This window comes from Callionymus lyra, chromosome 2 (genome assembly GCF_982586985.1).
Source record: "Callionymus lyra chromosome 2, fCalLyr1.hap1.1, whole genome shotgun sequence".
Classification (NCBI taxonomy): domain Eukaryota; kingdom Metazoa; phylum Chordata; class Actinopteri; order Syngnathiformes; family Callionymidae; genus Callionymus; species Callionymus lyra.
Window position 1 is genome coordinate 44,229,001 of NC_141819.1, and position 16,259 is coordinate 44,245,259.

Here is a 16,259-nt window from a genome sequence, read left to right on the forward strand (position 1 = left end):
AGGTCAAGTCGATGAACTTAAACTTGTGAATGACAACCTGTACTTTGACGTCCATGATGTGCAGAGGATCCGTCCAGAAAATGTTTCATCAGGAATAAGAGTTTTGGGTTCTTGTATTGCCATGGAGATTGTTATAATCACGTGCCACAATGCCATAGTGGTAAGAGGTTTCTAGTTAGATCCCAGGGTAAGGCTGTTTGTATGCCATTGTGCTCCTGAACAAGGCAATAAACCTACTTTATCCTTTCAGTGAAGTGCTTTGAAACACCTCATGTAATAGAACAATAATCATCTTCACTTCTCTACATTTGAAGTTCTGCAGCCACATGACTAGACTGTCATTTAAAGTGATGGTGGAGCGCACTTTGCTCAGGTCAGACTCCCAGAGGAGCCTGGTGAGTGTCTATAGTGTCGAGAGCGAGGCTTGTTTTCTTTCTACCTTAATGATAGTGTTTCGAAGAATACGCTGGAATTTGCACACACACGCGCGCGAGCACGCACACGCCCACCGTGGGCGTGTCTCTACCAGCTGGAGTAAATAAGCGGGCAGCAGCTGACAGAATGGCAGAGAGTCTGGACGCTCGCACCGGCACATCCACGCACGCGTGCACGCACCTCACCTCCACAGCACTGACACAGGCACAGGACCAGACAGTCAGGGAGCAGGTAGGTGTTCCATTTCATCTTTGGATCAGGTGATGTGTGTGTGTTTGTGGGGGGGGGGGATGCGATGGAGTGTGTGGAGAGACAGGTGATGACTCGCGAGACACAGGAGCTGTCGTCTGCCTATTAAACTCTGATCCAGAGAAGCTTGTCAGGACGAGCAGTGATGTGAACAACAGACCTGTGTCGTCCTGCCACGAGTTGCAGGGCAAAGGTATGTGAACTCCGGCTCCTGCCAACTACTGGACCACCGGCTCCCGGGTGCGCGTGGGCGCAGAACTATCAGCCTGCTGGACCAGTCACGCGCACCCGGTGACAATATTTCAATAAAATAATGTATGAGAAGAGGATGAAACTGCTGTTACAGCGAATTCCATGAACCCACATCTGTGCTGCTGCTTTCTAAAATGATAACTGGTCAGTCAACACTTAGGCTTTTAGAGCTTCTTAAACTTTTACGTCTCTACAAAACCTTGTGATCTCAGTGCAACCTTTAAAAATAATACGTACTGATGATTTAATTATAAATAAACACGCAAATCTTCTAGTATTTAGTTAATCTGTGCAATGTACCTGATTCTCAGAATCCCCCCCTAAAGAAATAAAAAAAAAACACTGACTCACACAGTCGAGTTCGACCCATATTTGACATTTGTTCGTATCTGTTCTGGGAAGAATTTGGGAGTGGGAACACCAACAAACAGAAAGAATCCAGATCCCTCCAAAAGTCATCTCAAGTTGCTGTGAGGCATTAGCACCAACTACTAGACCATATTGCTGCCTGAAAGACACTGTCAATGTTTTATTTGATCCATGAAAAGACCTTAAGAGAACCAATGCAGGTGTGAGACTCGGCTGTGTATTTCATTTTGAATGTTATTTATTTATATAATTACTAGGCAACACAGCTTTTAACTTTTTATATTCTATATTTCATTTTCTTTATTAAATGTTTGAATATGTCATTCACACAGGCTTTAGGTTGGTGATAAGCTATTGCGTTAAAGCATGTGTGTTAAATTGTTGATTCATAGTGTGTTGATAGTTATTTATTTGGGAGGTGATAGAAGTGCAGTACTACATGTTCTCTATGTGAAAAAATGAAGGCTCAAAGCACTTGTACCATCTTGAAATTGTGATGATGATGCACATGTGAGCAGGATAGCGAGTGAGATGGGCATGTTCTTGTGCAAAAGTGTGGGGATAACACAAGCTGAGCTGCAAGTGTGCGCCTTTCAACTGCTGCTGTGTTGCACGTGTACACGCTGCTGCTCAATCTGCTGGTGTTTGTGTGCTCCGGCTGCAAGCACCTTTTTGATATTATGATGCTCCTCTTGTGTGTTTAATCTGCTGCTGCAGATCCACAATTCTGTCAGTTCTGCTCCTCAGTTTCTCCTCAGTCCATGGATCAAAACCCAAAACATTTTTAAGAACCATACCTCATTAAAAATGTAAATGGGACTTTTGTCCCCATTGATTCCAAGGCTTAATCTACCTTGGATTCTATTTCACCAGCGTCTTTGAGCATCGGCACTGAGGCAGATATAGATGGATAGAAGTGATGGTGTCTTAATGTTTTAATGAACTCCTCCTCTGCCATTCTCCTGCGTCTCTGATTCACACAATGATGTCTTTGCGGTGAACAGTCTGGAAAGATCCATCTTTTTTACTGGACTGAAAAGGAAACACATTTATTGCTGGGATCTACAGACTATGTAGAATACTACATTTATGTCTGAATCATGATAATAATAGTGTTTAAGTGTAAGTTTAGTTTGTGTCTGTGTCTATTTTTGGATCTGACCAAATGGATAAGAATAAAGTTTTTGGAAACAACCACATTTTCATGAGCTTCTTGTACTAGAGGTCATGCTGGAAACAATTAGACAGACACTGAACATTTTCCTAATTTATCCTCCTTAGGAAAATAAAACAGTCCAAATAATAATAGTAATGAAATTTTAGACTCCATTATTATAGTATGACCAAACATATTCTGATTAGAAGCTGTTGTTCCGCAGTGAATGAAGAAACCTGGCTCTTGCACGACTTAATCAAACCAGCATCTGGAACAGGAGGGGGGGCAGATGTGGAGGAAGTACCAGTGGGTTAAATCTGCCAACTCAAACGATTGGATGCTGTGACTGTGGTGTTTGCTTTGCCCTCTGCGGAATCCCAAGCACACTCACACTGTTTGCATGGAAACTGCGGCAGCGCTGGCGTTGGTAATGTTGACTGTGGAAAAATGATCACGACGATTGGTTTTCCATGAGACTCAAAATGCTTATTCAACTGCTTTTGACCTCTGCCGAGGTTAGGATTCTGCCAGTGTTTGTCTGTATCAAAGTAACTAAAAAGGATATTGGTGGGATTTTCTGGAAAAGTTGTCAAGTCGTTAGAAAATCTCTCTTTGTCTTGGAAGCAAAGATTCAATCTTGTCGACTTCTACAATGTGCTTTTTTTTTGTTTCAGCCTCATTAGCACCTTTAATTATGGCCGAGTCTTTTGACCTTGTGCCTGTGAAGTTGATAGAAAAGAAAATGACGACTGGAAAGCAAAGCTCCCTCCGATTTCTTCCCTCTCTTTTAAACACATACACACAGGCATAGAAAGCAGCTACTGTGAATGACTGGGCTGTCAGCCAAAGGCTATATTTGCTTTAGGAAACCCCTCAATTAAATGTCTCACCCTCATGGTCAGTCGGCAGTGCTCAATCTGCTGTGTCCTTTGCTCCAAATACAGAGCCCATAATATATTTTTCATTTGACATCCAGAACATTCAGACAGTCTCTTTGTGCATCTATCACCCTCTTAATGAGTTGGTAAAGTGTTGTGTTGTTTCAGTGCTTGCTCCTCATTTTGTTCCACACTTGGGATCAAACTGTGTTCACTCAAGTCATAGTTCTGAGGTGGGGAGTTGAGGTTCTTTGTGAATTGATACAGAATGTGCACACGTGTAAGTTCAGACAGATGTTTTTGATGAATGTTTCCTCCACATCGAGGCTGAGCTTCCACAGAAGCTGCAGATTTAATGCAGAAATCAGCCTGATCCTGCAGGCAGTTTTGAGCTTGTTGTCCAATTGGGATGAGAGGATGTGTTCAGGTGCAGTTCTGCTTCCTCCCCAAACATGGACAGAAATGAAGCAGCTTTCTGGTGTATGAAAAAAAAAGCCCATTGCAGTCGTGATCAGAACACACTGGCACATCGTCTTGCTGCAACATGCCACCTGATCCCTACATGGAGCAGCAGCTAATGTACCAGTTCAGTTCTTTATCTGAGGCAGGATCACACTCTCTTTTACGATGTCTCAAGTTTATGATTTACATCTGGTCCACTTACCATAATTTGGTTTGAATGTGTCATAGTTGACTTTTAAGACAGGAACGATTGTAACGTGTCTCAAGGGTTCTTGTGACGGACTCAGTGTTTTGTTTATGGCGGCAGCTTTAGAACAATGGAGGTAACATTGGATTTGCCTCTCCTGAACTACAGAATAGATAGATCCTGGTTACTATGCTGCTCACCCAGCAGGATGACGTAATAATCAATCTACAGTACAAAATATAAAGGTAAATTAAAATAGTGTAATCATTATGTTTGGCCTCATAAAATCATTGTCAGGAGATTTAGTCTTGTAATCCTCACACACACACCCTGTTGCTCCCATTTCAGGAATTCCTCGGCAGAGATTATTTGTTAAAAAGCAAAGTGCCAGACAGGCACAGCACTATGGACTTTAAAGGGAAGGAGAAGTTCTTACTCTTTAATTATATATTTATTTTTAACTAAAATCTTTATCCAAAGCGAAAACAAATGCCCCGAATACATTTGACTTCCCATCAAAGTACTTTAAAAAATCTAATGATACTGGTGTTACACCTTCTCCTGATTGTTTTTGCTTTCTTATTTAAATCTTGATTTTCCGTCAAGCTGTCAGAGTAATGTATACTACTGTAACTTCTGGAGTGAAAAAAACAATCGATCAAAATACTGAATATTTGTGTTATGTCTATTTCTGTTTTACAATACAAAACAACTTGTTTGTGACATAAGAGCAGCTGCAAACGTATTAAACTATTGCAGCCCTATTCTAAACAGAGAAATTATGGCTTGCTCACATAGCTGTGATGATGACTGTGTTCCCTCACCCTTAATAACACAAACAACAGTATATGAAGTGTTACTCTCTCATCGGAAAGTACTAACTCAAACCCCCCTGTACACCCTCGACACATTCTAACGTTAATTGAATTTGGGAATAGCTTCATTACTCTTGTGAAATCTAGTTATACGGAACAATGCTGGGAAGGAAATGTGTGAGGAAATGATTTGTTAATCAGGGTAATAACCAGTTTAGTGGCGAAAACAAGTGCGTGCCAGTGGTTGAGATGAGTGTGTAAGAGTGTCATAACAAGCTGTCTTTTCTGATCGCACAACTCTCAGCATGCTCTCCTCCACCTTAATTACAGTCTGGAGAGAGTGCCTCGGATCAGATATCTTCATCAAAATACAAGTTAACTCTTTCTTCAGCAGATGTCCGAGTTCCTCTCAGGACACCAACATTTGAAAACATAAACAAAGGTTTTATTAGCAGGTGTGAAGATGATCCGATATTAGTATGTATGTGTGCTTTGACAGTTGTTGAAGGTATTATAGGTTAGGTTAGGTAGAACTTTATTGATCCCTCAGGAGGTCTCCTTCGGGAAATAGTTAGAAGAATCAGAAAAGAAAACTGTTCACGAAAAAAACAAGAAAACAAAAAGAAATGTCCTGAACCTGTAGCCTGGAGAACTGAATTACTTGGCATTAGATTAACGCTTCTGTTTTCTTGTGTTTACATTGCTGCTTTATTGGAAAGCCTGAGCAGCCTGCTGCCTTGTCTGTTTTCTTGAGTCTGTTTTCTCCACCACTGGATCCCTCTTTGATGTGTCTATTTGTTTTCTAGCTCTAAGAAAAAGTGTCCTTATGTGCTATTGGTTATTCAACCATCAACTCCTTCTTACCAGGAGCAACATTACAATGTTTGTGTTTTTTAGCATCTACTGTCAGCAAAAGTCCAACTCATATTTCATTTCCAGTGTTTTTCATTTTTCACCAGTGAAGTTTGTGTTTGGCGAACACCCAGCAGTCCATTTGTTACTTCTTCTGGGTGTTGATGAAACTCTGTACAGGTTGTGACCGTATTAATCGTAAAAGTCATACTCCTTCTCCACAGCTTCATCAACCCTCTAACTTATTCTGCTTATTTTCTTTTTTTTTTCTTATGCACAGGCAAGGATGTTAACTGAGGTCAAAAAAGTGTTTGCTTGTAAAATAAAAAGAAGGCATTTTAACATTAAATCTGAGATCACACTGGATGAAATATATAGGTTTGAAAACTTCATTCATTACTAGCAGGTGTTTTAAATAAAATGACCCTACAATGTCAAAATGATATAGAAATTCATCAATAGAGATTTGCATTAAGAATCAGAATCTAAAATATAAAAAAAATATAATCACGTTTTGTTCAAGTGATTACGACAAAACTTGCAAGTAACATGTTATTTCGTGATGGGCTAATAAGGCTTCCTGAGTCAATGTCCTATTTTTAAGAGGTCAGTAGGTGAGCCGAGATTTCCGTCCAGGGACAGGCTACGATGAAATGATGGATGGATGGATGGATGGATGGATGGATGGATGGATAGATGCACATGGGTTTGCTCATAAGAAAGTGCATTGAGGTCTATAGAAATGTTTTGTTCTGAGCAGACCGTGATTGTAAACACATTGACTGTGAGGTTTATGTGTGAGTTGATCCATGAGGCACCGCGTTCAACTCAGTGAGTGAACATGGTTCTACAAGTGCAAGCCTTATTATTATTATTATGAAAATGATTACTACTGTTATAAATGGTTAGTGTTTGGTGAGATAAACTTAAGACATGTTTTTTCCCACTTCCATACAAAGAGAATACAATGTTTATGAATATAGGAAGGACATTTTCTGAAAGTTTCAACTCTGATTTGTGTCTCAGCAGTAAGCTTTCCAGTCAAATTGAGGAATTATTACTGATCCGTGACTCTAAAGTGTTGCCTCACATCTGAAAATTCAATATTTTCGGTGAAAGCAGAAACAAAGACAGCAGACTTTTGGAAAATACATTAGCATTTATCGATAACACAGCTTGGTGATGACTCTGACATTTGACTTTGATCTATTCAGGAGAAAAAAAGTGAATCTCTGGTCTTGTCTTTGAGAAATACTTCAATTAACTTTTTGTGTATTTGTGTTGTGTGATGCAGATTTGTGTCTTAGTGGAAAGCCAATTGACAGCTGGGTAGATATTGGCCCGCTCGGTGGCTGGGTTCTTGCTCCTGTCTGTGTAAAATTGTTTTTCTTTTTTGTCAATAAGTGATGTAGTCATACCTCCATTCCTCTAGCTCATAATTCATCCTGATGTCAAATCGATGGCATTAATGATGTGTACAGGCGGTGGATTTAGCCTCAGTCTAACAGTGTGAGAGGAGATAGAGGGGAGTAGGTGTGCGTGAAGTAAATGAGTCAGCTACTTAGAGCTCACTCCCCAGGTTTTTAGTGCCCTGGGCTCAGTGTGTTGATGTTTAGAGCTTACAATTATAACTTTCTATAATGGTAAATGTCAGTGCAAATAAACTGTTACACTTCTACTCCTGTTTGTGTTTCTACTCCCGTTATGCAAAATTAAACCTTATTAATTTTGTCTTCTTTTGTGTATTTCCCTCAATGACATTCATGATTCAGATGGGTTTAACATACAGATAAACACCACACACAAATAGAGTTAATGTGCAATTGCTAATCATTGTCATCTAAGGAAAATGCACAAATTGGTTTAAATTATCACATGCATTCATCTGTGTTAACAATTGTTGGAATTACCAATTAGATTGTTTGCTGTGTTTAAAAAATGTTTCATTTCTTGCAAAAACACGATAGATCCCTTAGCTGTCCATTAGACCTTTTGGCAGATGATGTGGTTCTGTTCCAAAATCTTCATGGGTAATGTGGTGAAGAAAGAGCTTAGCCAAGAGCCAAAGCTCTTGATTGATTGGTTGTTTTTCCCACTTTACCTTTTTCCATAAAAACCATCACATCATCATCCTTTGAGACAGGCTGTCCAAGGTAAGTTTATGGAAACAAACACATTGAGCTTTTTAGAAACTATTTTAGAGGTGACTGTCAGGCAGAATATATTACTTGAAAGAGTGAAAAAAACTCTGGAAGACGATGATGGAAACCATGATTTCTTGTTGAGTGGAACCTCCTGACTCAGTCAAGATTTGTTGAGAGGTTGGACATTCTTCAAAGAGGATCTGACCACAGGTACTGTCAGTTGTTCAGCATCTGCGTGTGGCTTTTTAATAGATTAATGTGTTTCTGAAATAGTATAGTAATACATTCAACAAAACTCAATATGCCTTATTTTCCCCATGTCATTTCAAAATAACCGACAGGAGTCAGAGGACAGAGTGGTCCGACCACTCCTGTTTGACATCTGAAAGAATCTTTTATGTTAGGTTATAAGTTTATTTCACTCTTCCCCCTCCTGTTTAGGAAAAAGACTGTCAAACGTTCCCATCCCAAACAAGTGGAGGTTTGTTCTTGCTTGTGGTTTTCATGAGAATAAAGTCTCCCACAACCATCCACGGTGTCACAGAGAAGCCATGCTAAAGTTCAATTTGTGACCAATAAGGTATTTCATATGACATTTAAAACATTTTTTTTCCGTAGGTATATTCATTAAAGATTTAGTAAAATAACCATTGCAAAAACAGCAATTATTTTCCTCAATATTGCAGTTGATATGCTTTGTCCTCTACAAGCTTAAGTTGGATAAACTTAATTGTGTTAAAAGGACACTTATGTTGTGGAGTACAGAATCGTAAAATTTCTCGCTGAAATTTCGAATTAATATATCCTTAAATCAAAAATTTCAACCACAAAATATACTTTTTTTTCTCTCTACTCCATATATATATATATATATTACAATTTTAGGATCATTTCATTTTAAGTCCTGTGTGTCCAAATCTCAACCGTGATATAACTGTTTTGTCTCTTCGGGTTCTCATGTTTTTATCATTTATCCAATTTATTTTGTATTCTGTATAGTCATCTACCACTGATGATGTCAATGTAACTTGATTTTTTCTCAAATTCGTGAGCCCTTTAATTCCCTCTTATTCCTACATGAGCCGGTATCCAGAGAAATGCTATTCTCAGGCCTTCTATTCGACTTCATTGTTTCGCCATGATAAGGGTTTTTTCAAGCTTCAATGACCTGCCCTATTCTGCCTCGGATTGGCATTGACCTGATCTGACCAATCAGAAAGCAGGAGGCTTCACTTTAAGGGAACAGAAGAGATAGACAGTGAAGGTGTGCGCACAGTGAACTGGAGGCATGTCTATAGTGAGACGGAGGCCTTTTTGCGCACTGTTTATGTACTTCTACGCATTTGGCTCCACCATATTGTCTCTTGTCACACTGTCATCTTTGACTGCATCTCCTGTTAAAAAAAATAAAAGGGTGTAATTCATACAAGATAGTGAACTTCGGGGTACACATATGCACACATACCAGCCATACATGTCATGATATTAATTGATGTACTTGTGACAGTGGTAGTAGTTGTACTAGTAAATTTACCTCCATGTCCAAGCACAGCTTGAATGAGCAGATTGATTACAAAGAAAAACGATTTTGAACATATTCCACTCCCTGTCTCTTGAGTCTATAGTTTAACGTTTTGCTGTAAACTCAGAAAAGGGATATACTTTGGATGCTTCAAATACACACAATCCTTTGGGGCCATCCAAAAAAGAATAAAGCTGCAGTTCCCAGTGCTGTGGCAGGTTATATCAGCTATAATACATAATAGATACCTCCAATCTGCCAGATTTAAAACTTGCTTTTGTTCATTGTGCGCTTAAGTGGTGCTCATTCCATTTTAACTGTGTATTGTTCTGTTGTTTAACCACTTTGTGACCATGGGCTGCGAAATTCGCTTAATAGGATTCACTCCGCCTCCAGGCAGCTGTAATCACGCCCCAGTTTGTTTATGTACAAAGAGTCTCTTGGGGTCGGCAACTTCTTGGATTGATGACACATGGTAACAAACCTTGATGTTTGGCCAATCACAGTATAACAGACACATACTGATGAGTACAAAAGAGGTCCAAGATCAACTTAAGACACACTTAAACCAACACATTAGTGTATTGCTGGGATCTGTTTTTCCTTTCTCCACTATAGTCTTACTTCAACTGTAAATGTCTTGAGATAACGTTGTTATGATAATACACTTTAAATGAAATTGAATTGAATTGAATTGAATTAGTTGCCCCTAAAGATTATTATAACAAATGTCGAGTTTGTAATGTGATAATTGTTTTACTGTTCAGTCATAGATGCTTTAATGCAGGCTTTACCAACCCTTTTTGTTCCCCCTGACAGCTTGAGTATTGAATTGATTGAATGGATTGACCTTTATATATATATATACAGTGAGGAGAAACATTTTTGATACACTGATGATTTTTGAAGTTTTTCCACTTACAAATTATGTAAAGGTACTCTTCAACTGTGAGGGACAGAATCTAAAAGAAAAATGCAGAAAATAATTAATATCCATTTTATTGCATGACAAGTATTTGATACATCAGACAAACAGAACTCAATATTTGGTACAGAAACCTTTATTTGTCCAGAGCGTTCAGGTTTCCGTGCTGTCGCTGGGCAACACAGGCTTTCATCTCTCTCCAAAGATTTTTAATTGGATTCAGGTCTCGAGACTGGCTAGGCCACTCCAGGACCTTGAGATGCTTCTTATGGAGCCACTCCTTAGTTGCCCTGGCTGTGTGTTTCAGGTCGTCGTCATGCTGGAAGACCCAGCCACGACCCATCTTCAACGCTCTTACTGATGGAGATTGTTGGCCATCTCACAATACATGGCCCCATCCATCCTCTCCCCGGGTGAAAAGCATCGCCAAAGAATGATGTTTCCACCTCCGTGCTTCACAGTTGGGACGGTATTCTTGGTGTTGTACTCATCCTTCTTCTTTCTCCAAACACGGAAAGTCGAGTTCAGACAAAAAAGCTCCACTTTTGTCTCATCAGACCACATGACCTTCTCCCATTCCTGTTTAGGATCATCCAGATGGTCAGTGAGTGTGTTTTTGATGATTTTCTTTGAGACTGTGGTCATCTACTTGGTCCGGCCATGTAGTTCTGGGCTCATCCCTCACTGTCCTCATGATCATTGATGCCCCACAAGGAGAGATCTTGCATGGCGCTTCAGACCGAGGGAGATTGACCATTGTCTTGAACTTCTTCTATTTTCTGATAATTGCATTAACAGTTGTTGCCTTCTCACCAAGCTACTTGGCTTTTGTCCTTTAGCCCATCGCAGCCTTGTGCAGGTCTACAATTTTATCCCTGATGTCCTTGCACAGCTCCCTGGTCTTGGCCATTGTGGAGAGGTTGGAGTTTGTTTGAGTGTCTGGACATGTGTCTGGTAATGAGTGGAGAACAGGAGGGCTTCTTAAAGAATTCTTACTTGATAGGTGATCAAATACTTATGTCATGCAATAAAATGTAAATTCTTTATTAAAAAAATAATCCACTGTGATTTTCTGTATTTTCTTTATATTCTGTCACAAGAGTACATTTGATACAAATTACAGATCTCTACATACTTTGTAAGTGGGAAAACTTAAAAAATCAGCAATGTATCCAATACTTGTTCTCCCCACTGTGTATATATATATGCAAACAACACACACAAGCACTACTATGGATGTTTAAAAGAAAAGGATCATCAATTGCAGTTCACGTGTTCACTATCAGGCATTTGCTAAATATTGAAAGTAACTTCCTTCCTCTCAGACCCTTGCTTAAAGCTTATGACGAGTCAGACATTCCTTTGTCCTTCCAACACTAACAGTCTGAGAAATACATCCACTTCAAGCAGTCATCAGGAAGGAGCAAGGTACCAGACAGGTGCTGGGCTCTGTTAGCGACATTCTTTCTCTTACTCCACTTAATGCTCGTCTGTTGTGTTGAACCCGTGCCATATTCCTCGTTTGGGGCCTGGAGATGGAAACTGAAGAGCATTTCCGAAAAATAATTTCTTCAGGACAAAAGTTTTTTGTAAAGTTACTCACGACTTTGCTGTAGAAATCGGAAAAACATAAATTTAATCTCACTTAAGTTTTCATCCTACATGAGTGATCTGATCCAGCCTTACACCCCAGCTCGGGCTCTAAGGTCTGTGGATCAGAATCTACTGATGGTTCCTCGCACACGGTCCAGGACCAGAGGAGAGAAATCCTTCCAGGCTGTTGCTCCTAAGCTTTGGAACGATCTTCCTCTCTCTCTGCTCATTTTCTGAGACTCTTGTGTTTGTCTCGTGGTGTCTTGACCTTTTAATTTTATCAGGTATTGTTTTAATTGTTTAAGCGCTTTTTTACCCTGGTCTGGAAAAGCTCTCTACAAATATGACTTACTTACTTACTTACTTATTTACATCTTCTTGCCCTCTGGTGCTACGCACTTGAGTCAATGATGGACAGCATAGACAAGGATATTATAACGTAATAATGTGTTAACTGTATTACATTTTTTTCTGAAACAGGGAACATGTTACATGTTCATTGAATATGTGATATGATCATTGAATCAATCCTGAATCCGGTTCTTACAATTCTGACTTGAAGTTTATTTCTGAACTATGATACACATGTGCATTCCATGCTGATTTTTGTACATTGTTAGAAATGTTGAATGGCTTAATGCTGAATGTGGTATCACACTAAGCTGTTTGTCTGGAGTGTCTGGTTTGTCTCAACAATATTCTCCCTGGAATTTTCTAATCCTCAGAACTAATCCACATCATTTCAAGAGACTGCTCACAACACAATTAATTAAACCTGTTGGCCCACTGCATAAAACTTATCTAATAGGCATAGAGTTTGCTCTCGCATGTACCCTTTATGTTGTTTGTGTTAATGGTTTTGCAAAGTCTAGGCACCTTGGGTGCCTGAATAAAAGGATAATTAAAAAAACACAATTGAACCTGGCTGTAGATGTATATAATATGGTCACCATCTCAGTTAAGATCATTTACATGCTTATATCCTGAAGTGCGCTTGAGCGTCGTTATAAATGTTTTACCATTAACAGAGGTTTTAAATGTCACCTTAATATTATTTCAGAAAAGGGTTGCTTTGTAATACCAGTTACCACAGATTTATTGTAATGTTCTGTCAAAAATGATGTCATATGTAATTTTAAGGACCACAACAGCTGTGGAGGACGATTTTGATCCTTCTTCTGAAATCATGTGAATGGAGCTCTGTCCACCATTAGCATGAATAAATCTTTGGTATAGCATCAGTCAGCAAGACAAAAATAATTTTCCAATAAATTAAATAATATGTCTGCCCTTCACTTACATAGTACTTATACTGAGAAAGGATTAATGCACCACCACCACCTCCACCCTGATCCTCCGCTGACCTAACAGAGAGAACTGCTGTATTATAAGGTCAACTAGCCTTGACACAAGAGTGCCTGTCCTGGATGAAAAATGTTCTGGCAGTGAAGTAAATAACTAATTTTACAATATCTTCATCCTCATCTTCTACTGCCTATATGAAGTTGTATTGGCCAGCGCAAAGGGGCCAGCATTTTCCCATTCTCATAAACCCAATTCCTTCTGGGAAAATAAATATACAGACCTAGGATGTATTGTATGTGTCCTAGGTCTTCTCTGAGTTCCCGGTAGGACATGCCTGGAACACCTCACAAGAGAAAAATCAATAACCAGATGATAAATACAAATTCAATGTATTAAATGTCTGTTGATTTATACTGTCAATGTCATGATCTCAAAAACTAGTTTTGGTAATGATATATATTTCTTTACATTATTTCAACAGAGAGGGTCAGTTTTTTCATCCTGCTGAAATTTCCATGTTTTCTAGAGATTTTGATTTCTTATTACTTCTAGGTTATTTGAAAAAACTACAGCTAATGGCCCATTTATATATATATATATATATATAAAATATACGCTGGATAATTTTCTATGCTATCTGCAAAAAAATTGAGAAAATGTATTTTTCTGTGTAACCTTCATCATGTTTCACAGTTTGTCCTTGAAGTTGTAGTGGTAGTAAATTTTCGATATTTCCACTGCTCTTGAGCTTCAATCCTTGTGTCTCTTTCCATCTGGCATCTCAGATATATTTCTGAATTCTTTGGCTTTACTTGTGTTTACGAGGATCTTAATCCAACTGCACAGTTGCTCGGAGCAGCACCCCCGCACAAACCACAGAATAACTCCACATGGATGTTTTTATACCTCCAAAAGGATCATTGAAGTGTCACTGGGATATTAGCCACACATGATTCTGTATTTAGAATGAGAAAGATGTGTTTGGTGAAGCTATTTAGAATAGGAGTTACAACAGAAGCTGTTGTAATATACATCTGTCGGTTCTTCAGGCACCTGGGAACTATAACTACACACAGCTTCACAATCATTACTTCTCCCTTGAGCAGCCCTCGAGGCCAGAGATCACATCAGCAGTGAGACTCCTGTGTCTGTCGCTCTGCCTGCAGCTGGCATCCCAGTTCCACTAATAAATGATCATGTTCAAAGCTCAGGTATAAAAATTGCACATCCAATTAAAGAGTGCCTCAAACCCAGCAGGAGCCTCTTAATGGAGGAACAACAGCCTCTCATAAGTGTTGACCACGCGTCATAAGCCTGGTCAGCAATTACCTGCTGCTGTGTGATTAGTGCAATTGAATAGTTATATTTGTGTGAGCGTCTGTCACTCAGCCACTGTATTAAACAGCCTGTTCTTCAGTCAAAGGAATGCTCAGGTCTGATTACAGGCTGTGGCGGCTCAGGATGGATTATAAGCTCATGAAGCTTCTCTCTGTGCCAACATTTAGAGTTATTTGTGCCCCTGTTGCAGTTTCATAAAGCTCCTGAACCTGCTGTGTGAAGCCAGGTGAGTCTTGCATTGCCCTCTCCTCAGATTGGTAAAGGATGATGCATGGTTTCTAGTGCTGTGGTGATCTTTCATGTCTTGTTTTATCTGTGAAATCACCTCACAACAATGTTTTTATATTAAGTCTGTGATGTAGATATACACAAACCTCCACCTCTAATTACTTTTGGCAAGGAAGTATCTATGATGTTTGGAGCTGTTAGACATTTTCATAGGCAAAAAGAGGTTTACTGATTTAAGGTACTGAAAAAAATAAAATATATTAGAACGTATTGACAATGTACCACAACTATTTCTTATATATACTGAAAAAAATGTTACTATATTTAATTGTACAAAGAAAAAAGTAACAAGAGGTGAGCAAAAGGTGTCTCGAAAAGATGACAAAAGAGCAACACGTCTTCAATAAAATGATCTATTGCAAACTTCACTCAGCCAATAATAAATAGAAGGTTGATTGCTAGGCTTTCTATTTGAAGCGTTTTATCAGTCTATGGTGAAAAGTAAAACTGCATGACTGGCGCAAAATGAACAGCTAAGTTGACGCCCTGAAAAGCAAAAGTTGAGCAGCCAGTGAGATTTGTGTTCATTAAAATCACCAGATCATCATCCTGATAGCCTCCTGAATTATAACTCGGATTTCGGGGCAGGAGCAGAGTGAAGGGATGTTGTTATTATATTTAAATCTTTGTATTTTTTGTAATCTTTGTATCCTTTCCTTAGCTTTATCTTTGTTTTTTGTTCTTTATTTGTACATCGTCTACTGTGAATTAGAAACCCAATTTCCCGAAGGAGATCTCCAGAGGGATTAATAAAGTCTATCAAATCTAATCTAAGTTACGTGCAATGTTCATAAATCAAACAGTGCTTTCAGTTCAAGTGAACTTTATTAAGAAAACGAGACAACAGATGACTCCTCTAATTATTGCGCTGATGATCTATATCCGCCACATAATACAGTCCGTGACCTTCTATTTATATTTTAACGGCTTTATTGTCTGGACTGGAAAGTTTCCCTTCCCTTTTCGGTGGGCTCTGTAGTTTGGTGACTGAGCAGCAAGTGGTGGATTTGCCATACAGTTCCAACCATCCAGGAATTCTTTCTGTCCATCCAGAGCCTTCTCCTAGAACTCAAATCAGTATTCTTGCTGCCTTAGTGTCCAACATTTAATCTTTTACAACGCACCCCGTCTGGTTCTGCCTTAAAGAGTTATCTTTCTGCTAATATGATTCACAAGTTCTTCCCATTGGTAACACTGATTTCAGACCCACAAAAGTGCTGGTAAATGAGCTTTGCAAAGAAAGAATATAGTTTTCTGTAGAAGAAACAAATCTCACTTGATAGGAGGGGGATATTCTTGTTTGATTTGAGGTGGGTCGAAGACATGAGAAAAAAGAAAACATAAATAAGTATTTATTGACACAAGGGTTTAAAAAAACAAAAACAAAGGCATAAACCTTTTTAAATGTAACCATGTGTACATAAAAGTACTTAAAAACTTGAAATTGAGATGAAATGATGGAGTCAATATAGTGAAATTTGTTCCAGGA

At 39.0% G+C, this 16,259-nt stretch overlaps 2 protein-coding genes across 2 annotated transcripts in view; both read left to right on the forward strand.

Annotated features, from left to right (window-relative positions):
• Positions 1-16,259, forward strand: part of tlnrd1 (talin rod domain containing 1) — a 90,381-nt gene that overhangs the window by 8,646 nt on the left and 65,476 nt on the right. The window lies entirely within an intron of this gene.
• cemip (cell migration inducing hyaluronidase 1) overlaps positions 552-16,259 on the forward strand; it is a 74,600-nt gene continuing 58,892 nt past the window's right edge. The window contains exon 1 of the mRNA XM_087785424.1: positions 552-666. The gene's annotated coding sequence lies outside the window, so the exon portion shown is untranslated. The remainder of the gene's footprint in view (positions 667-16,259) is intronic.